The sequence below is a fragment of the Felis catus genome, chromosome B4 (assembly GCF_018350175.1).
Source record: "Felis catus isolate Fca126 chromosome B4, F.catus_Fca126_mat1.0, whole genome shotgun sequence".
NCBI lineage: Eukaryota > Metazoa > Chordata > Mammalia > Carnivora > Felidae > Felis > Felis catus.
This window is the reverse complement of record NC_058374.1, coordinates 56,103,962-56,126,824: the sequence shown is the minus strand read 5'-3', so window position 1 is coordinate 56,126,824 and position 22,863 is coordinate 56,103,962. Positions and strand designations below refer to the sequence as shown.

Here is a 22,863-nt window from a genome sequence, read left to right as displayed (position 1 = left end):
TTCCATTGTATGTATATATATATATATATATATATATATATATATATATATATATATACCACATCTTCTTTATCCATTCATCAGTCAGTGGACATTTGGGCTCCTTCCATACTTCGGCTATTGTTGATAGTGCTGCTATAAATATTGGGGTGCATGTGCTCCTTCAAATAAGCATTTTTGTCCTTTGGGTAAATACCTGGTAGTGCAATTGCTGGGTCATAGGGTAGATCTATTTTTAATTTTTTTAGGAAACTCCATACTGTTTTCCAGAGTGGCTGTACCAGTTTGCATGCTCACCAGAAATGTAAAAGGGTTCCTCTTTCTCCACATCCTTGCCAACATCTGTTGCTGCATGAATGTTCAAGTTTGCTATTCTGACAGGTGTGAGGTGGTATCTCATTGTGGTTTTGACTTGTATTTCCCTGATGATGAGTGATGCTGAACATTTTTTCATGTGTCTGTTACCTATCTGGATGTCTTCTTCAGAAAAGTGTCTATTCATGTCTTTTGCCCATTTCTTCCCTAGATTATTTGGTTTTGGGTGTTGAGCTTGATAAATTCTTTATAGATTTTGGATACTAACCCTTTATTTGATATGTCGTTTGCAAATATCCTCTTATTCCATCGGTTGCCTTGTAGTTTTGCTGATTGTTTCCTTTGCCGTGCAGAAGCTTTTTATTTTTATGAGGTCCCAATAGTTCATTTTTGCTTTTGTTTCCCTTGTCTCTGGAGATATGTCAAGTAAGAAGTTGCTGTAGCAGAGGTCAAATAGGTTGTTGCCTGTTTTCTCCTCTAGGATTTTGATAGCTTCCTGTCTTACCTTTAGGTCTTTCATCCATTTTGAGTTTATTTTTGTGTATGGTGTAAGAAGGTGGTCCAGGTTCGTTCCGCATGTCGCTGTCCAGTTTTCCCAACACCATTTACTGAAAAGACTGTCTTTTTTCCATTGGATATTCTTTCCTGTTTTGTCAAAGATTAGTTGGCCATAGCTTTGTGGGTCTATTTCTGGGTTCTCTATTCTTTTCATTGATCTGAATGTCTGTTTTTGTGCCAGTACCATACTGTCTTGAAGATTACAGCTTTGTAATACAGCTTGAAGTCCAGAATGGTGATTCCTCCAGCTTCAGTTTTCTTTTTCAGAATTGCTTTGGCTATTCGGAGTGTTTTTTGGTTCCATACACATTTTAGGATTGATTGTTCTAGCTCTGTGAAGAATACTAGTGTCATTTTGATAGGGATTGCACAAATATGTTTCCTTTTGTTGCTAAGTCATATTTCATCATATGGATGTACCATTAAATGTACCATAATTATTTTCTATTTACTAGCTGATAGACATTGAGTTGTTTCCAATTTTGGGTGATTAAAATAAAGCTATAAGTATTTATGTAGAAGTCTGTGTATGGCCACAAGGTTTCATTTCATTTGGGTAAACATCTAGGAGTGAGATTGTTAAATTATATGTTAAAGGTATATTTCACTTTATAAGAAACTGCCAAATAATCTAAAATGGCTGTACAGGGGCACCTGGCTGGCTCAGTCGGTAGAGCATATAACTCTTGATCTTGGGGTTGTGAGCTCGAGTCCCACATTGAGTACAGAAATTACTTAAAAATAAACTTTATTTAGTTATTTATTAAAATTTTTTAAAAATTTTTATTTACTTTTGAGAGACAGCCCCACATTGACAGAGAGAGAAAAAGAGAGAGAGAGAGACAGAGAGACAGAGCATGACTGGGGGGGGAGGGGCTTGGATCATTGTTTTTACCATGATGTTGTGACTCATCAGCATTTGTATTTGCATAATCTTCGAAAAATTAGGTTTCAATGTTGAAATTTGTAAATGAAATTTACAATAGTCTTCACAATGTCATATACTCAGATGTTACACCTTAGACAGAATGACTTTCCAAAAGCTTAACTTTGATTCCATGAATTAGATGAAAAAAAAAAAAACATTATTGAGATGAATGGATTTTCTGTTTGAAGCATCTGATAACACTGGCATAAAAACAAGCATCATTTGGGGCATCTGGGTGACTCAGTCGGTTAAGTGTCCAATTCTTGGTTTCGCTCAGGTCATGATCTCACAGTTCATGAGTTCAAGCCCCACATCAGGCTTCATGCTGTCAGTGTGGACCCTGCTTGGGATTCTCTCTCTCTCTCTCTCTCTCTCTCTCTCTGTCTCTCTCTCTCTCTGGCTCTCCCCTGATTGTACTCTCTCTCTCTCAAATAAATATATAAAAACTTTTTTTACGAGGGGCGCCTGGGTGGCGCAGTTGGTTAAGCGTCCGACTTCAGCTCAGGTCACGATCTCGCGATCCGTGAGTTCGAGCCCCGCGTCGGGCTCTGGGCTGATGGTTCAGAGCCTGGAGCCTGCTTCCGATTCTGTGTCTCCCTCTCTCTCTGCCCCTCCCCCGTTCATGCTCTGTCTCTCTCTGTCTCAAAAATAAATGTTAAAAAAAAAAAAAAAAAAAAAAACAAAAACAAAAAACTTTTTTTACGAAACAGGCATCATTTAACTGTTTGTAAAGTTCTCGTTCTGCTATTTGATACAGCACATTAATAACTATTGTTCCACTTTTCATAAGTGCACAGAAAAGGATCCAATAAAAAATAAGTGAAATTAATTGAAACAGTCATTTGATCTAATGCATCACATAGTGATAAGTAAATGGGCTTTCTACATTTGCTCATGTTAAATTTTTGTCTGTCAGCATAGGCTTTAAAAAAAAAGTACTTACTTTTGAAGTAGATGCCAATGCTTCTTAAACTGATTAGTGACTTCTGGATTTTCGATAGTCATTACTATCACTATGGCCCCCATGGTGAATGTAAATAGTGGCAAACACATTATGTAAGTTACACTTCCATCATCAATGGTAATATAGTACTTAATTTTTCATTAAATATGCATGTTACAGGTTGAATTCCTCTCCAAAATTCATATATATTGAAGTCTTAGCCTCCAGTACCTCAGAATGTATTCTTATTTGGGATTAGAGTTTTGTAGATTTAATTAGCTAAGATGAGAGGCACCTGGGTGAGTCAGTCAATCCAGCATCTGACTCTATGTTTTGGCTCAGGTCATGTTCTCACAGTTAAGACTGAGCCCCCAGTGGAACTCTGCACTGAGTGTGGAGCCTGCTTGGAATTCTCTCTCCCTCTCCCTCTGTCTTTCTCTCTCTCTCAAAATAAATAGATAAAATTAAAAAAAATTAGTTAAGATGAGGTCATACTGAAGTGGGGTGGACCCCTAATCTAATACGACTAGTGTCCTTATAAAAAGGGTAAATCTGGATACAGGCATGCACACAAGGAGAATATCGTATGAAGATAAGGAAAGAGATTGGGGTGATGTTTCTAAATGCCAAAGATTGCTAGCAATCAAAAAGCTAGGGGATGGGCATAGATTCTCCCTCACAGCCCTCAGAAAAATCTCACCGTCCCAATACTTTGATTTCAGACTTCTAGCCTCCAGAACTGTGAGACAAAAAATTCCTGTTGTTCAAGTGACCCAGTTTGTGATACTTTGTTATACGGCAGCCCTAGAAAACTAATAGCTGAATCCATGCGCTAGAGGTAACCATATAATGCAAACCTCTCTTAATTTACTATCACATAAAAGAAAATGCTAATTTAAAAAGGAATAAAACTGTGATGCTTGAAGCTTATATACACATTATTTTTTTTTGTAAGTTTTACTTATTTAAAAAAAATTTTTTTTCAACGTTTATTTATTTTTGGGACAGAGAGAGACAGAGCATGAACAGGGGAGGGGCAGAGAGAGAGGGAGACACAGAATCAGAAACAGGCTCCAGGCTCTGAGCCATCAGCCCAGAGCCTGACACGGGGCTCAAACTCACGGACCGCGAGATCGTGACCTGGCTGAAGTCGGATGCTTAACCGACTGCGCCACCCAGGCGCCCCAAGTTTTACTTATTTAAGTAATCTCTACACCCAATGTGGGGCTCGAACCATGACCCTGAGATCAAGAATTGCATGTTCTTCCCACTGAGATAGCCTGGCACAACTTGTATATGCATTATTAAAACTCAATAGTATTGGTAACAAGGTCTTTTTTTTTTTTAGAGCTCTTATTTTAGAAGGAGAGAGTGCACAAGTGGGGGAGAGGGGCAGAAGGAGAAAGAGAGAATCTTAAGTAGGCTGCATGCTCAGTGTGGTGCTCGATGTGGGGCTTGATCCCACAACTCTGGGATTGTAACCTGAGCCCAAATCAAGAGTTGGATGCTCAACCGACTGAGCCACCCAGGTTCGCTAGTGAGTGAAGTCTTCTTATAGTCTAGCCCCGGTCAGGCTACCAGATGACTGCAAACACAAGAGTAACCCCAAGCAAGAGCTACAAAAGAATCTCCCACTTAAGCCCAGCCCAGATTTGTGTGATGCATGGAATTATGAGCAAATAAATGGATATTGTTTTGAGCCACTACATTTGGGGGCTGATTTTTATGCAGCAATGCATAACTAAAGCATCATTGTGAAGATTTGGGCTTTTACTCTGAATGAAATGGTTCTATGAACTGAATTGTTTCTCTTCCCTGCCCACCCCTCATTCATATTTTGAAGACCTCACACCTCATGTGACTGTATTGAAGACAGAGACTTTATACAGATAAGTGAGGTTAAATGAGTTCACAAGGATAGGGCTCTGATCCAATAGGATTAACATCCTTATAAGAAAAGACACCAGAGGGGTGCCTGGCTGGCTCAGTCATTGGAGCATGTGACTCTTGATCTAAGGGTTGTGAGTTTGAGTCTCATATTGGAGATGGAAATTACTTAAAAATGAAATCTTTAAAAAAAGAAAAGAAAAAAAAAGGCACGAGAGAACTTCTTCACATTTTCTCTGACAGGTGAAGATACAGTGAGAAGACAGTCTTCACAGAAGAGACCTTTCACCAGAACCCCACCCAGGTTGGAACCCTGATCTTGGACTATAAGAACTGCAAGAAAACAAAGTTCTACTGGTTAAACCACCCAGTTTATGGCATTTTGCTATGGTGGCGCAGGATGATTAATACAGATAGGAAGATGGTAGTTTTAGTTGTTTTTGTTTTTGTTTTTAATTTTTTTATGTCTATTTATTTTTGAGAGACAGAGACAGAATGAGAGACAGAGCATGAGTGGGGAAGGGGCAGAGAGAGAGAGGGAAACACAGAATCTGAAGCAGGCTCCAGGCTCTGAGCTGCCAGCACAGCGCCTGAGGCGGGGCAGGAACTCAGGAACTACGAGATCATGACCTAGGCTGAAGTTGGATGCTTAACCAACTGAGCCACCCAGGCACCCCAGAACATGGTAATTTTTGAGCCAAGGAGCAACATGATCTGACCTTTCAAAAAAAATTATTCTGGCTGCTACATTGAAAAAAACAAACAGAAAACCCATAGGCAGACAAAGGAAGAAACAAGAAAGGTGGCAGAAAAGGGGCTCAGTTGGTTAAATGTCTAACTTCGGCTCAGGTCATGATCTTGCAGTTTGTGAGTTTGAGCCTCTCGTTGGGCTCTGTGCTGACAGCTCAGAGCCTGGAGCCTGCTTCAGATTCTGTGTGTCTCTCTCTGTTCTTCCTTCGCTCACACTCTGTCTTGCTGTCTCCCTCTGAAAAATAAAGAATTTAAAAAAATAAAAAAATAAAAAGGAAATGTGGTGGAATGATCTAGATAAGATATAATAGTAGCTTGGACCACTTGGGTAGTAGCTATGCCGATGATGAGAAATGATAAGAATCTGATTTCTGAATCAACAAAGTTGCTGACAAACGTGAGGTACAAAAGAAAGAGAGAGTCAAGGACAACTCAAAGATTTCTTGCCTGAGCAAGCAGACGGATGAGATCATTTAATGAGATGGGGAAGAATGCAAATAGCAATTTGGGGAGGACTTACTAGTAAGATCAGAATTCTGTTTGAGAATATTAGATTTGCTTAACTGACTAAGCCACCTAGGGACCCTAAGAATATTAGATTTGAAGTAGCTATTATGATTCTGCACCCAATATTGATGTGTGGACTCTTTCCAAACAATTCTCTACACCAGCTGGGTACCTATGATTTAACTCATTTCTGACACTATCTACCTGATAATTGTGTCAGATCCCACAGGACTCAGTCCTACAAGACTGCCCTTCCCCTACTTGAGATGGCAGTGCCAGTCCAGGTTGTCACTTGTGTTTCTAACCAAATGACTATAGGTTGGAGACTCCAACAGCCCCACTCCTTGGGTCTATTAACGTGCTGGAGTGACTCACATGACTTAGAGAACCATCTACTTACTAGATCACCAGCTTATTATGAAAGGATATATAGCTCAGGAGCAGCCAGATGGAAGAGATGCATAGGACAAGGTATATGGGAGAGGACATGGAGTTTCTGTGTCCTCTCCAGGAGTGTCCTCGAATATCCACGAGTTCACAAACCTGGGGTCTCTCTGACCCTGACCTTCTGGGTTTTTATGAAGGCTTCAATTCTGTAGGCACGATTGATTAAATCACTGGCTATCAATTCAACTTCTAGCCTCTCTTCCTCAGAGGTCAGGAGGATGGGACTGAAAATTCCAACCATCCAATCACCAGGTGGGTTCCCCTTACATGAAGCCCCCATTCTTAGGTGTTTTCAAAAGTACCCTCATTAACATAAATGTAGGTGTGGTTGTGAGATGTTTGTTTTGAATATTAAGACACACTTATTACTCTTACTACTCAGGAAATTCCAATGGTTTTGAGAGCTCTATGCCAGAAATGAGATGAAGACCCAATATATATTTCTTATAAATCAAAATATCACACCTATGTACATCCAGTCTATAGGAGAAATATTCAGCCAAGAGACATAAATTTAGGAGTTGTAAGAATATATAATTTAGAGCCATGAGATGAAGAATCTTCTAGGAACTGACAGTAAACTGAAAATGGGAGATACAAAGATTAAGTCCTGTGATACTTGAGTGTTCAGAGCAACTACTCTTAAATTATGGTTTGTGGCTCCATGGGGTTCTTTGAGATCTTTTCATGGAGGCCTGGAGGTCAGAACTGTTTTTGTAGTAGTACACAAACATTATTTGTCTTTTTTTATATACTATATTAACAATTGCATTGAAAATACAAAAACAATGGTGGGTGAACCTGCAGCCACTTTAGCACAAATCAAGACACTGTCATCAAACTCTATTAGAAAACATTGTACTTTTCATCTTTGTTCTTGTATTTAAAATAAAGGTGCAGTTTCATTGAAACATGTTCTTGAGGACAGGGTAAACATTATTCACTGGTTCTCAATGCTTCCGTACATATTTATTTAACATTCTGTCCATCAACATGGAAAGTCCTTTTAAAGAACTTTCAGTACAAGCCAAAGAACTGTGCTTGTCTTAAGAAAAGACACGTGTGCCATTGTTTGAATTGCAAGTCAAACTAACTGATATTTTTCATGGAACACAATTTTTACTTGAAAAATAAATGACTAACAGAGGCGCCTGGCTGGCTGAGTCAGTACAGTATGTGATTCTTGATCTCAGGGTCATGAGTTCAAGCCCCACATTGGGTGTAGAGATTACTTTAAAAAATAAAATCTTCTAAAAAAAAAAACCTGACTAACAGAAAAGATTATGGTTTTATATAGACTTGGATTTTTAGCAGACATTTTCTTGAAAATGAACCAAGTGACCTTGCCACTTCAAGGAAAATAAACGGATGGGATTTGTGGCCAGTGATAAAATTTAAGCATTCAAGCAAAACTTAGACTTTTGGAAGACATATATCTACCAAGCTTGATAGGTTCCCAATACTTGTTTGATGAGGTGGGTTGTAATAATAACAAATATGATTTTTTGATATCATATAATGAGATGTGTAAACATTTGGAAGATCTGCGTAATTAAGGGAAACAATATTTTCTCTTTTTTTTAAGATTTTATTTTTTTAAGTACTCTCAATACCCACCATGGTTCTTGAACTCATGACCCTGAGATCAAGAGTCACATGCTCTTCTTATTTTTTTTTTTTAATGTTTATTTATTTTTGAGCGTTAGAGAAAGAGCGCGAGCAGGGGAGGGGCAGAGAGAGAGGGAGACACAGAATCCAGAGCAGCCTCCAGGCTCTGAGCTGACAGCACAGAGCTGACTTGGGGCTCCAAGTCACAAACTGCAAGATCATGACCTGAGCCAAAGTCAGAGGCTTAACTGGTTGAGCCATCCAGGCGCCCCAGGAGTCACATGCTCTTCTGACTGAGCCAGCCAGGCACTCTAGGGAAATATTATTTTCCAAATGACCAATTTATAACATTAGCAAATCATGCATCTAAAAGAGCCATTCCAAGTGCAAGATAGATGAATAGATTTTTAATGTAAGTTTAAAAAGTTCATTGGTAAGATTTCAGATTACACTTTACAACTAATCTTCAAGAAACCACTTCTTGGAATTGAGATGTGGGATCAAAGGAAAATGTCCAGAATTATCTGAAAAGGCTATTAAAATATTCCTTCCTTTTCCAAACACATATCTGGTGAGGTCAGATTTTCTTCATATGCTTCAGTGAAAATAACCTATTACATTAGGTTGAATGAAAAGCAGAAATGAGGATCCAGCTGTTCTCTATTTCACCAGACTGGGAGTGGACAATTTTTTTTCTATAAAAGTCCTGATACCTAATATTTTAGGATTTGCAAGCCACACAATCTCTGCCACAAATGTACAACTCTTCCACTGTAGTGAGAAAGCTTTCATAAACAATACAGAAGTAAACGAATAAAGGGGAGCCTGGGTGGCTTAAGCGTCCAACGTCTGCTCAGGTCATGATCTCACAGTTCATGAATTTGAGCCCTGCATCGGGCTCTGTGCTGACAGCTCAGAGACTGGAGCCTGCTTTAGATTCTGTGTCTCCCTCTCTCTCTCTCTCTCTCTCTCTCTCTCTCTCTCTCTGCCCCTCTCCCGTTCATGCTGTCTCTCTCAAAAATAAAATAAACATTAAAAAAAAAAAAAAGAAGTGAATATGTATGGCTGTGTTCTAGTAATAGGCAGTGGGCTGAATTTGGCCAATAGGCTGTACTTTGTGCATCCTTAGGCCTCTGAACTGGACATTAAAGAGATTTTTAAAAATGTAAAAACAGGGGCGCCTGGGTGGCTCAGTCGGTTGAGCTTCCGACTTCGGCTCAGGTCATGATCTCATGGTCCGTGAGTTCCAGCCCCACGTCGGGCTCTGTGCTGATGGCTCAGGGCCTGGAGCCTGTTTCAGATTCTGTGTCTCCCTCTCTCTCTGCCCCTCCCCCATTCATGCTCTGTCTCTCTCTGTCTCAAAAATAAATAAACGTTAAAAAAAATTTTAAAAAAATGTAAAAACAATGTCAGTCTTCTCACTAATTTGTTTTGGAAAATACAGTTTTCTTTCTCATAAAAATGGTATTTCTATTAACATGTAATTGGTGTATAATTATTATTTTCAAATGAATCAATAGATAATTCTTTTTTTTTCAATATATGAAGTTTATTGTCAAATTGGTTTCCATACAACACCCAGTGCTCATCCCAAAAGGTGCACTCCTCAATACCCATCACCCACCCTCCCCACCCTCCCATCCCCCATCAACCCTCAGTTTGTTCTCAGTTTTTAAGAGTCTCTTATGCTTTGGCATAGATAATTCTTGTAAAAGTCTCAATTTTAATTTCCAGAAGAGTAAATATTGATAGATACAGGCCACATAACAAAAGCTCTTTGAGGTTCTCAATAATTTTTAAGGTAGTGTAAAGGTGGTCCTGGGACTAAAAAGTTTGAGAACTACTGGTTTAAAAGTTGGGGGCATGAGAAGGAACCAGCAAATGAGACAAGGGGACCAGCTCATGAGAAAGTAGGAAAATTAGAAATGTGACCCCCCGGAAGCCAAGTCAAGAAATTCTTTCAGGGAAGAGGGTGTGAGGTTAGCTATGTCCATTGATAATTATCTTGTCAAATGTTAATGATGAGAAACCAATAGACAGGGAAATGTTAAGCTTCAAGGGAGAGGAGAACTAATCATTTGCCATAGGACACTGGAGAAGAGGAAGGTGACAGTATCCAGAGCACTGGTTGAAGATTTTGCTGTAAATGAGTGGAAAGGGGGTGCCTGGGTGGCTCAGTCGGTTAAGCGTCTGACTCTTGATTTTTGTTCCAGTCATGGTCTCTAGTTCGTGGGTTCGGGCCTCATGTTGGGTTCTGCGCTGATGGTGTGGAGCCTGCTTGGGATCCTCTCTCTCTGCCCCTCTCCCTTGCTTGTTCTCTCTCTCTCTCAAAATAAACAAACTTAATAAGTAAATAAATAAATAGTTCTACTTCTACTGAAACACGAAGTAGTAAATAAAGGATGAGGACAACTGCAGCCAAATTTGTAGGTGCAGAAGCAGGAAACTGAGGGAGTACCAATCTGATGGCTTCTATTTTCACTTAAAAGTAGGAGGTGAGGCATCTGTTGGGATGAGGGGGTGAAATGTTTGGAGGCTTAGAGGAGTGAAAAAATGAAAGGCTGAAGAAAAGAGAGCTGACTAGGGAAATTAGAAGGAAATCTACGTAATGTTGATTTTCCAGGTGGGGTTTAGGATCATGAATATATTGTCCAATGCACCAATCTGTATAATGGTTGTTGGCTCTTCTCTAGCAAATATTTAATAGTTCAGGTGTTAGTACATGTTAGTACACAGATAACAGAGACAACAGACCTGCTGGACAGAGACAGTACATATTTTAGGATTTGTGGGCCATATGGTCTCTATCATAACTATTCAACTCAGCCTTTGTAGTGTGAAATCAGCCACAGACAATATGTAAATGAATGAGCCTGACTGTATTCCAATAAAACTTTATTTATGGACACTAAAATTTGAATTTAATGCAATTTCTTGTGTGTCATAAAATATTCTTACTTTGAATTTTTTAACTAGTTAAAAATGTAAAAATAATTATCAGCTTGTGAGTCACACAAAAACAAGCAGCAGGTAGATTTGGTCTGCAGTGCCCATAGTTTGTGAACCTCTGCTCTAGACCACAGCAGATTAGAAAAAGTTGCACCCTCAGGGAAGGACTACCCCAAGACCTTGAATGGAGCTTGGGTTGGTTTCTATTTGTTCCTTTTGTAGGGTGCTCTTGTGTAATATACCATATGGATCTCTTTATGTGATGGTCCTTGCAGTTAGTCTGTTGGGTGATATAACAAAAGGAAACAAAATATGGGCATTGAGGATACTGGTACAAAATGCACCACTGCAGTATAAACTGGATAGAAATAGAAATGAAGGTGGAAAGGAGCTGATAGACACCTAATCCGGGGGGTCAAGGACAGTTAAGTCTTTTTTTTTTTTTAATTTTTTTTAACATTTTATTTATTTTTGAAACAGGGAGAGACAGAGCATGAACAGGGGAGGGTCAGAGAGAGGGAGGCACAGAATCCGAAACAGGCTCCAGGCTCTGAACTGTCAGCACAGAGCCTGACACGGGGCTCGAACTCATGGACCGTGAGATCATGACCTGAGCAGAAGTCGGCCGCTTAACCGACTGAGCCACCCAGGCGCCCCAAGGACAGTTAAGTCTTAATGACCTCAAGGAACCGATTGATAACAGAAGTGACTAAGGGAAGAATCGGAAGGAAAATCAAAGTCTTGGAGTGGTATGTTGGCATGTAAGATTTTAAGAATGAAAGAGCTCCATGTTGGTAACAGGGTATGGACAGCTCACCCAGGGGTCAAAGTCTTTGATGAGAAAGAGGAAATTGACCAAGTTGTCAATAAGTGATAGTATCAACAAAGGTTAGAGGTTGAGGTCATGAATCATAAAGGAACAGTGAGAGTGAAAATGCAATGACCTGAAAATGGTTCGGGGACAAAGGGAAGATCCATCAATTGCTCTATCACATGGCTGACACTCCCTGGTTATCTCCCTTTCAAAAAGTAGCTTCTAACCTGTTGCTCCTATACCCCAAAGAATCAGGTCCTTCAAGAACCTTTTCTTTCTTGCCATAGAACTGATCTCGCAGGAAGACAATCATGAAGAACCTTAGAGGCTAACAGATGAAGGAGCAGAAAACTTTTGCTTCATTATATTCACACTTTCCAATTGCCTATTGAAATCTCCAGTTAAATGTATTAGAGTCTTCTTAAGCTCACTATGTCCAAAATAGAACTTAATTTCCTCCTTGACACACTCTACCATTTCCCCCATCTAAACGTTTTGCTTCCCCTTGAGTACACTCTCATACAAGGACCAACCCTTCCTGCCACAATTCCCTTCATAGCTATCCTTAATCCATCCATCTTTACAGCCCCTGTTACTCCTTGGCTTCAGGCTTTCATCATCTCTCACTTGGATTATTATAACATCCTTTCAATAATCTCCTTAATAACCCTAGGATTATTTACAATTTTCATAAGCTATTTCATGTTGTTTTGCATTAATTTTGACTTTTATTTAAAAAAAATTTTTTTTAATGTTTATTTATTTTTGAGACAGAGAGAGACAGAGCATGAACGAGGGAGGGTCAGAGAGAAAGGGAGACACAGAATCTGAAACAGGCTCCAGGCTCTGAGCCATCAGCACAGAGCCTGACACAGGGCTTGAACTCACGAACCGCGAGATCATGACCTGAGCCGAAGTCGGACACTTAACGGACTGAGCCACCCAGGCGCCCCAATTTTGACTTTTAAAAAATATTGCTTTGGGGCACCTGGCTGGTTCAGTCAGTAAAGCATGCAACTCTTGATCTTGGGGTCGTGAGTGTGAGCCCCACTTTGGATGTACATTTTACTTAAAAAAATAAAATCTTAAAAAATATATTGCAATAAAATATCATTTATCTTGTGTACTGAGTCTTTTAGTGCCTTCTTAAATTGTGCCTACAAAGCAAGTGCTCATTCATTTCACCCTTGTCCCAGCCTTACTAACTACTTCTGTCTTGTCTCTTGCAATCTGCTTTCCATTCAGCAGAGAGTCAACTAAAATACATATGTAGTCATGCCACATTTCTGTTTAAAATTCTTCAATGGATCCCTCTCAGTTTAATTCAACAAGACTTAATGGTCTCTGCTTACTATTTTAGCCTCTTTTGTAGATTTCTTCCTCCTTTATTTATCATTACTATGACTACCATTATGCGTGAGCACAGAATGAACACATTGTTTTTAGAACTTTACATATATTATCTCATATGATAAGGTGGGGTAACTACTATCACTCTATTTATATATCATTTCATAGGCAAAGACACTTAACTATGAGTTTCTATAATTCCCTTCATCTAGGTCTCTTTTAGGCTTTTCCACATGTTTCCACTGCCTGGAAGACTCTTCGGTTTTCTTCTCTGGTTACTTCCTGTGGTAGGCTGAATAATGCCCCATTCTGCCACAAGGACATCCATATATGCCAAGGAATATATGTGGTCAACAGAAGTAGGAAAGGTCAAGGAACAGATTCTTCCCCAGAGCATCCAGATAGAATACAATCCTGTGACTCCTTGACTTTGGACTTCTAATGTCCAGAACTGCAAGAAAGTAAATTTGTGCTGTTTTTTTTTTAAAGTGATATATAATTGGCATATAACATGTTAGTTTCAGGTGTACAACATAATTATTTGATATTTGTATGTCTTGTAAAATCACCATAAGTTTTTTTTTAATGTTTATTTATTTTGAGAGAGAGAGAGAAAGTGGGGAAAGGCAGAGAGAGAGAGAGAGAGAGAGACAGAGAGAGAGAAACCCAAGCAGGCTCCATGCTGTCAGCACAGAACCCCACGCTAGGCTTGATCTCACAAATCTCTAAATCATGACCTGAGTCAAAATCAAGAGTCGGAAGTCTTAACCGACAGAGCCACCCAGGGCTCCACAATAAGTTTAATTAACATCCATCACCATACATTGTTACGTTTCTTTGTTCTTGTGATGAGAACTCTCTTAACAACTTTCAAATATACAATACGGTATTTTTTTTTTTAGTTTTTTTTTTTTAACGTCTTTATTTTATTTTCAGAGAGAGACAGAGTGCGAGTAGGGGGAGGTGCAGAGAGAGAGGGAGACACAGAATCTGAAGCAGGCTCCAGGCTCTGAGCTGTCAGCACAGAGCTTGACGTGGGGCTCAAACTCACAGACCATGAGATCATGACCTGAACCAAAGTAAGACACTCAACAGACTGAGCCACCCAGGCTTCCCTACAACATGGTATTATTAAGTATAGTCACCATGCTGTACAAATGTGTGTTGTCTTAAGCCACTAAGTTCATGGCAATTTGTTACCACAGCGATAGGAAACACTTCCTCAGGGAAGCCTTTCTTTTGATCTCCCCAAACTGGATTAGCCACTCCTCCTCAATGTTTGCTCAATTCCCTGTCCTTACCTTTCCCACAGCACTTCCCTTGCTGCATTGCATTTCCCTGTTTGAAGCCCATCTCTACCGCAAAGCTGTGTGTTGCTCCAACAGGGATCACATTATTCCTCTTCTTCCCCAGAGCCTAACTTAAAGATGCTGCTGAGCTGCAGCTCAGTAGGTATTTGTTGGATGAATGAACCCTCAAAAAGGGTTAAGATTATGTATTTATAATAAATCACGTGGAGTGACTAGTACGTTTTAAATGCAACTGAATTGGTCTTCCTAGCAAGAACAATAAAAAAAAATCAATGCACAGAGCGGACTTTTTCCTAAGTGCCCCATGAACATCAAAGTAAAGTGGTTACCTTGACAACAAGGAGAAATCTGCTTTCCTTAGAGAAATGAAGTAGCAAAGCAAGAGAGAGTGAAATAATTAAGAAATTTTGAGGTTTAACAGGGACGTCTAAGTTTTTTACATAATGAGACATATGCTTCGACATGACATGCGTGCCAGCTACCATAAGTTTTTGTTCATGACAATAGTGAATTAAATGTGACTGTACTGGGCTTGCTACTATTGGATATGATTCCAACATGAGTCAGGGCCACATGACATTTTATTTATTATTTTCCTTCTGTTGTAAATCTTTGGTGTGCTCTAGTTTCACAATGTAATTTTATATTATTTCTTTATTTTTTAAATTTTAATTTAATTTTTTTTAATTTTTATTGTTTTTAATGTTTATTTTTAAGAGAGAGAGAGAGTGCAAGCAGAAGATGGGCAGAGAGAGAGGGAGACACAGAATCTAAAGCAGGCTCCAGGCTCTGAGCTGTCAGCACAGAGCCTGATGCGAGGCTCGAACTCACAAGCTGTGAGATCATGACCTGAGCCGAAGTCGGACACTCAACCACCTGAGCCACCCAAGCGCCCCAAATTTTTAATTTTATTTTAAGTAGGCTCTAGACCCAATGTGGGGCTTGAACTCACAACCTTGAAATTAAGAGTCACATGCTCTACTGACTGAGCCAGCCAGGCGGCCTGCACAATGTAATTTTAATATGCTGATTATGAAAAACAGAGGCCTCTCAGAATTGTGGGGGTCCTTACAGAGTCACCTGAGTTTCTGTCTCATCTTGTACCTTCCCAACTGTTCAGAAGTCTGGTATTGCAAGGCTGAAGTCAAAGAGTTAGCTGGACAAGTTTTTGTCTGGAGACTCTAAGGAAAAATTAACTTCCAAGTTCTCCGGTGCAGTTGGCAGAATTCAGTTCCTTGTAGTTGTAGGAGTAAAGTCCCATTTACTTGCTGGCTGTCACTTAGGACCTGCTCTAAGCAACTAAAGGCTGCTGTTAGGTCTTTTCCCATGGCCACCATTGTTACTTCACAATATGGTATGTTTGCTTTCTTCCAGGCCAGCCAGACTTTGCCTTCTGCAAACAGCCAGAGAAAACTCCCTACTTTTAAAGAGTTCATGTATTTGGGTCAGGCCTACCTAGATAATCTCCACATCTCAAGGTCACCTCTGCCACATAAGAACATAATCACAAGAGGAAAAGTCATCATATACACAGTCCTACGAATAGCATACACAACATACGGGTGAAAAATTTGGTGCCATTTTAGAATTCTGCCCGCCCCAGCACTACACATCAAAGTTGATCAGAATGGGAGTGTATTTTGAAAACAAATAAACAAAAAAACCTAAGATTTTTCTCAGTACTTTTCCTTATATTCCCACAAAGAACCACTCCTTTAATGGCACTGAATTTGAACAACTCACAATTACATAATTAATTTCATTCAGTGTGATTAATATAACTAATCCAATTCTTCCTGCATGACTCTTAACTTCAATTGGTTACACAATTAGCTTGCACAGGCTACCCTGCTGGCCAATGAATTCACATGAGCTAGCTAATCCATAAGACAAAATTAACATTCTTTTGGAGAGCTAACAATATCAGCTGGTGGTTATGTTATTATGCTAGAGTTTTACAGGGTGCTACTATTAGGGGAAACTAGGTAAATGGTACATGAGACTCTTCTTTTACTTCTTGTAACTGTATGTGAATCTACAAGTTTCATCTCAAACTGAAACTTCAAAGTAAAACAATCCAGTTTTTAGTGTGGTGTCAAATTATAGATGCCACATATCAGACTATCTGGTTTTGCTCTTTCTAGAATAAAAAAGTATGACCAGAGATAGGACTGGAAGGTTGAAAAGTAGGAAGTTGGGTTTGGAATTCCCTAAGTGAGGAAATCTGATAAGAGCTCAATGAGTGATGAGCAAAAAGCTCCAGACAGGCTTTTCCCCAGCTGAAGTAGCAATTTCTAGATTTTACCGAGTGGGTAAATCAGCTATTCGTATTTTGGAGTTTGTGCATTGTTTAGAAGATTAGAAATCCAAAGCTTTTGCTAAGTTTTTGTTCTATTATTCAGAGAAGCAGATATTTTAAGCAACAACACTGTGTTGTGACCACTTAACAGAGGAAGAAATTTAAAAAAGAAGCCTCAAGGAGCGAGTTACCTATTTTCTTCTAGACACCATTTCTGTGATTCCAGTCACCATCACCATGTGACAAGGAAGGCCCATCAGTATTTTCCTCTGTGTGGATAGGTTGTACCCTGGCAAGGTAGGAAGAGAGCTGAAATGAGCCTTTGATTCAGTCAATTATGATTTGTCAATTATGACAAAAAGTATTTTAAAATAACTATTAAACTTAAATTTTAGATTGTTACATAGTGAAGCATCACATAAAAGTACTATATTCTGTGATCAACTTTGTTCTCTAATTTATTTTTTCTATTTGACCCCAAGCAAAAATTTTCCAGGCAACTTTCCAATGCTGTCTACCAGCTATTTTTTCCTTACATCTTAGTTATTAAAACTTCATGGTTTGCTACTCCTAAGTCTGTAATAATTGAGGAAGTGGACTAAGGTGTCCTCATTCTGCTAATCCCTGCTTGTTTTTCACAAAATTACTAATCTTCAGGGAACATCTCAAACCATTATTTTTATTTCTGAGTCAGAAAACCAAAAAGTGGAGAAAGTTGTGGATAACAAGTGCTCTTGGAACATTAGACAATCTTTTATCTGGAAAGAGATGGATTTGATACATTGTCATTAAAAGTTCAGGGTGCCCCAAAGGTAGGATTATTTGATTCTCAATATACAACTTTTAAAAACTAAGACAAGGTTGACAGAAAAAAGTATAAAGGGTGTTTTTGTCTTTGTAGCTTACTCTGTGTCACGAGAATATTTGTATTTATGCAACACATCAGTTAAAGGATGCCCACCTTTCGTGGCCCTAAAACTAAAAAACAAAACATTTTAGTTTGATGTCATTTGAGCCATCAAGGTCACTTTACATGGAAAGAAGTGACTAGTTCATGACGATGGGTCCTGACCATGGGTGTACTCTTCAAACTTTGGAAACAATAAAGGCAATACATTTCAGCAGAAGATAGCTTTTGCCCAATTGGAATGCTTCTTGAGTCTACCATGTTAGAGTCAATCTATCCTGCCATAGGAAGGCAGGCAATGCAGAAGAGCCTGAGACCAGACAGCCAGTGCCGAACTGACAGATTTATAAGAGCACATTCCAGTGTAACCATCCTATATGCAGTCACATGAGTGGGCCCAGCAAAACCTATAGAAGTAACGTAGACAGCCTGGGTCAGAGGACCCAGTGAGGGTCCTGCAGGACCAGCCAAGAATAGAAATCAAACTTGAGCCAGGAGCAAGTGAAAGCAGAGTTTACTGAATAGCTTAAGTGTTTGAGTATGGCAGACAAGTTTATGGGAGATTTGGAAAGGAAGGGAGAGTGAGTCTCTTCGTTGTGTGATGTTAGGGGTTTGTATCGGAAAGAGGTCCAGGTTATGTGTTCCTTCAGGAATTCACAGGAGGGTCTGATCAAAGCAAATGACAGGTGAACAATCGGTGTTATTTCATAAATTATTGCAGGTAGGGGATATTGATATCAGCATCGGTGGATGTTTGTTCAAAGCTAATATCCTGGGGGGTGCCTGGGTGGCTCAGTCGGTTAAGCATCCGACTTCAGCTCAGGTCACGATCTCGCGGTCTGTGAGTACGAGCCCCGCGTCAGCCTTTGGGCTGAGGGCTCAGAGCCTGGAGCCTGCTTCCAATTCTGTGTCTCCCTCTCTCTCTCTCTGCCCCTCCCCCGTTCATGTTCTGTCTCTCTCTGTCTCAAAAATAAATAAACATTAAAAAAAAAACCCACAAAGCTAATGTCCTGGAACACATTTGGAATCCGGTTCTTCTTAGATGTTATCAGGTGTTTGGGGGCCTAAGATGAAATTCGGAGAATCATTAACTTTCTTGCTTCCCCCTCAGAGTGGGAACATAGCTTCTTTGGTTGATTCAGATGCAAGGTGAAATATAAAACATGAAGAAATGAGGCCCAGCAGAAAACCAGCAAAGATGGAGCCTTTCTAAACATGAAGTTGTGGGGCACTTGGGTGGCTTAGTGGGTCTAGCATCTGACGCTTGATTTCAGCTAAGGCCAGGGGGGTCGAGGGATCTCTCCCTCTACCCTTTTCCCCCACTCACGTGCTCTCTCTCTCTCTCTAACATTAAAAAAAAAAAAAAGTGAAAAAATAAATAAAAATGAAGACATTTTAGTTTCCTTCTCAGAACCATCCAATCAACTCACAAAACTGTGAGCATAATGAATCTTGTCATATCACCAAGTTTTGGGGTAGTCAAAGCAGATTAAAATGGTTCAGGAAGACTTCACAGAACCCGACATGGACAAAACTAAACTTATTTTTCTTGACTTCCAGACTTCACTTTTTCTAGTAATGATGCCACTATGCCATCATTTCTTTTACTCTGTTTTGAAACAGAGGTATGTTTTTTTTTCATTTCTTTCTTTCCCTGATATACAGTGTCTAATTCTCATCAATTCTTCCTTAAGAATTTCCTTCTCACCTCTTTCCTATTATATTTAGCAGACAAGTATATGGGAGATTTGGAGAGGAAATATGTTTATTTCCAAATATGTTTATTTATTTATTTTGAGAGAAAGAGAGAGAGTGTGTGTGCATGTGAGTGGGGCAGGGGCAGAGAGAGAGGCAGAAAGAATCCTAAGCAGGCTCCACACTGTCAGCCCAGAGCCCGACACAGGGTCTCCACCTCTCAAACCATGAGATCATGACCTGAGCCAAAACCAAGAGTTGGGTGCTCAACTGACTGAACCACCCAGGCGTCCCTCATGCCAATTTAATGACTGAAGTACAGCACTGATTTTTTTTTTTTTAAGTTCGTTTATTTTGAGAGAGAGAGAGAGAGAAAGAAAGAACACAAGTGGGGGAGGGTCAGAGAGAAGTAAAGACAGAATCTCAAGCAGGCTCTGCAACCTCAGTGCAGAGGCCATGCGGGGCTTGGACTCACAAACTGCAAGAGCATGACCTGAATCAGATGCTTAACTGACTGTGCCACCCAGGTGCTCCCAGCAGGGATTTTTTTTTGCTTTCAGTCTTCAGCAGTTCAATTTATGAGGTCCTGAATCCTCATGTAATTTATTGTAGCAAAATATTGTTCCAATTAGGCTTCTTTCCACCAGAAAAAAATCCTTAAATGGCTTCTTTTGACTACACAAGAATGTTCTTTATCTTCAGCCTTATCTATTGAATCACCTCCTTCCCAATTCTGATTGCTACATATATTTCCAGATATATCCTATCTTTCTCCCAAGTTATCATCTTTCTCCAAAAAATCCCAACTCCAGCCAAACTAGCCTGATCATACTTTCTAGACTATGCCATAAGCATTCTTTAACATTTTTGCTGTTGATTTTTTTCTCAAATGACTTTCCACTTATCTAGAAATGTCCCATTCAAATTTTACCTTCTATATGAGGTTTCTTTTCTAATTATTCCCGAATTATTTTTTCGAACTCCTTTAATAATTTATTGTCCAAACCATTCAGTTAATACCCACTATGGTCATTTGTTACAGTTACATTTATTTTGTATGAATGTTTTATCTACACACCTGAATTGCAGCCTTCTGGAGATCAAGGTCTACATTTTATGCCTTATATAAAGTGTTATTAGCAATGTAATGCCCCCAATTTCGAATCTGAGAGACCACCAAGGAACGGATACCGATGCAAATGCACGAGGGTTTATTTACAAACTCGAGCTTGGGCCCAAGTATACCTGACTCAGCGGAGCAGGGACTTGGACCCCTAGGTTAAGAGGCGTAGCAGTTTTTTTTCAACGTTTTTTATTTATTTTTGGGACAGAGAGAGACAGAGCATGAACGGGGGAGGGGCAGAGAGAGAGAGGGAGACACAGAATCGGAAACAGGCTCCAGGCTCTGAGCCATCAGCCCAGAGCCCGACGCGGGGCTCGAACTCACGGACCGCGAGATCGTGACCTGGCTGAAGTCGGACGCTTAACCGACTGCGCCACCCAGGCGCCCCGAGGTGTAGCAGTTTTATAGGGACCAGTGGCCAATGAGATTGTAACACACACAGAAAGTTGCATAGTCATGTCAGTCCACACGCAGGTGGCCAACTAAATTACAATTTACCCTATAGTAACTGTTTGAACTAGCCTATCACTCTGGTCAGAATTGGCGTGCAAGTTTGGCGGGCAAAAGGTGGGGTTTACATTCTTTGGCGATTAGGGGTTCCGCATTCCTATTTGAGCCGGTTTCCAGTAAGGGTGTGCTCAGCGGCTTGACTAGGGTGGGGGAGTGTCTTAGGTCACGTGGGGGTTATACATCAGATGGTGGATGTAGCATAAAATGGAGTTAGTCTTGCTCTGCTTGTCCAGGGTTAGGGGATTTTTGTTAAATTCCTTGGGTCCCACAGTAAATATTGATATTGAAAGAGGCAGTGAGATTTGAGTAGGTAGGGAGAGAAGGTGCATTCTAGAGGAAAAGCAGTAACAAATGAGAATATGTATGGTTTATTCCGGAAATGGGAAAGATAATATCAAATAAAGGGTCAATTCAATTACTTAACAACAACAACAACAACAACAACAACAACAACAACAACAGCACTCAGCTATCCATTCTTCATCTCGCTTGCTTTTCTCCAAGGCACAGTGATGTTCATTTATGCCTCAGGGCTTTTACACTGCTGTGGAAAATATGATCACAGAAATAGAATTTTAAAAATACTTTGTTGTTTGCAAAAACTGTGTTACAGGAAAAAGAAAAGAAAAGAAAAAAACTGTGTTACAGGAAGGAAAGAGGGGGAATGTTTACTGACCAGAGGCAAATTATCACCATTCGCCAGTTCCAGGGTCAATTTTACACCTAAATTCTCCTCCCCATCTCCCAGTTGCCTAGTGGTTAGCAGGAGAGGAAATGCCTCAAAACATCTAGCAGGGTGGGGGAAGGGAGAGCCCTGTAGTCAAAAGTTCCTAAGAGCTCTTTGAAAGGGGTGCTGTTTGCATATATTTAAAAGGGCCACACAGCTGGTCAGCTAAAACACTGAGGAACTACCATTTACCTGAGATCTTAAATTTCTCCAACAACTGACAGGTAGTGCTTTCTTCATTCAACAAGTTCATTTATCCAACAAATATTCTCTGAATGTCCACTATAAGAGGCATTGTTCTGGGGGAATACATGCTTTATAACAAACAATAAACAAAAATTATATACAGAAGAGTTGAAAACAATTTTTACCATTTTTATAATATAAAAAAATATATAATTTTATTTTGTGTGCTCTGAACAACAGCTTCAATTACATAAACCAAAAAGAAAAAAAACCTGGCAAACCTATAATGAAAATAAATCAGTCTATAAACATAATAGTTTATCATGGAGAAGCTAATTTCTTTATTGTCCCTTTTCTTCCTACATCTTGGTATTGCTCTTCTCTTCCTATTTTCAGGACATCATTGTCCAGAGAGTTAGTGTCAAGTCATTCAATTTAAAACTGTCTCCCTATCATCTTTTTCTATCATCCTTTACAGTCTATGTACTTGCCCAAAGTTATAGTATTCATTTACTTGTTTATCAGTTTTTCCTCTACTAAAATGTGTTCTATGAGGGCAGGGATATCACCTTTCTAATTCATCATGATATCTGGTTCCCTGAACAGTTCCTGCCACAGAAAAATGTTGCTGAATAAATGAATAACTAAACAATAATTAACAATTGTTGGATACTTCTGTGTACTAGAAATGTTGAATGCATTATCTTAGTTCTCCCTAGAATCCTTTATTTTACAGGAACGGTGAGTAAATCTCACAGTTAGTAAATGACAGAGTGAAGATTTGAATCAGGGATGTTATCTCCTCATGAGTCCTTGGCATTCCATTGGACTTGGGAATCCACCAGAGCCTCTTCTTACATTTGTATATACATATATGCATCTACATATACATTTTTTAAATACCTTCTTTTTTGTCAATGTATACTTATTTATTTTGAGAGAGACTGGGAGAGTTTGAGCTAGGAGAGGCAGAGAGAGAGAAGAGAATCCCAAGCAGGCTCCATACTCAGAGCTGCCTGATGCAGGGCTCTATCCCACGACCATGGGATC

The 22,863-nt window shown here is 39.6% G+C and overlaps 1 long non-coding RNA gene across 1 annotated transcript in view; it reads right to left on the bottom strand.

Moving 5' to 3' along the window:
* The window catches only part of LOC102901630, a 43,081-nt gene that overhangs the window by 10,774 nt on the left and 9,444 nt on the right, over nucleotides 1-22,863 (bottom strand). Inside the window, exon 2 of the long non-coding RNA XR_440729.4 lies at nucleotides 16,857-16,954. This is a non-coding gene — a long non-coding RNA (uncharacterized LOC102901630). The remainder of the gene's footprint in view (nucleotides 1-16,856; nucleotides 16,955-22,863) is intronic.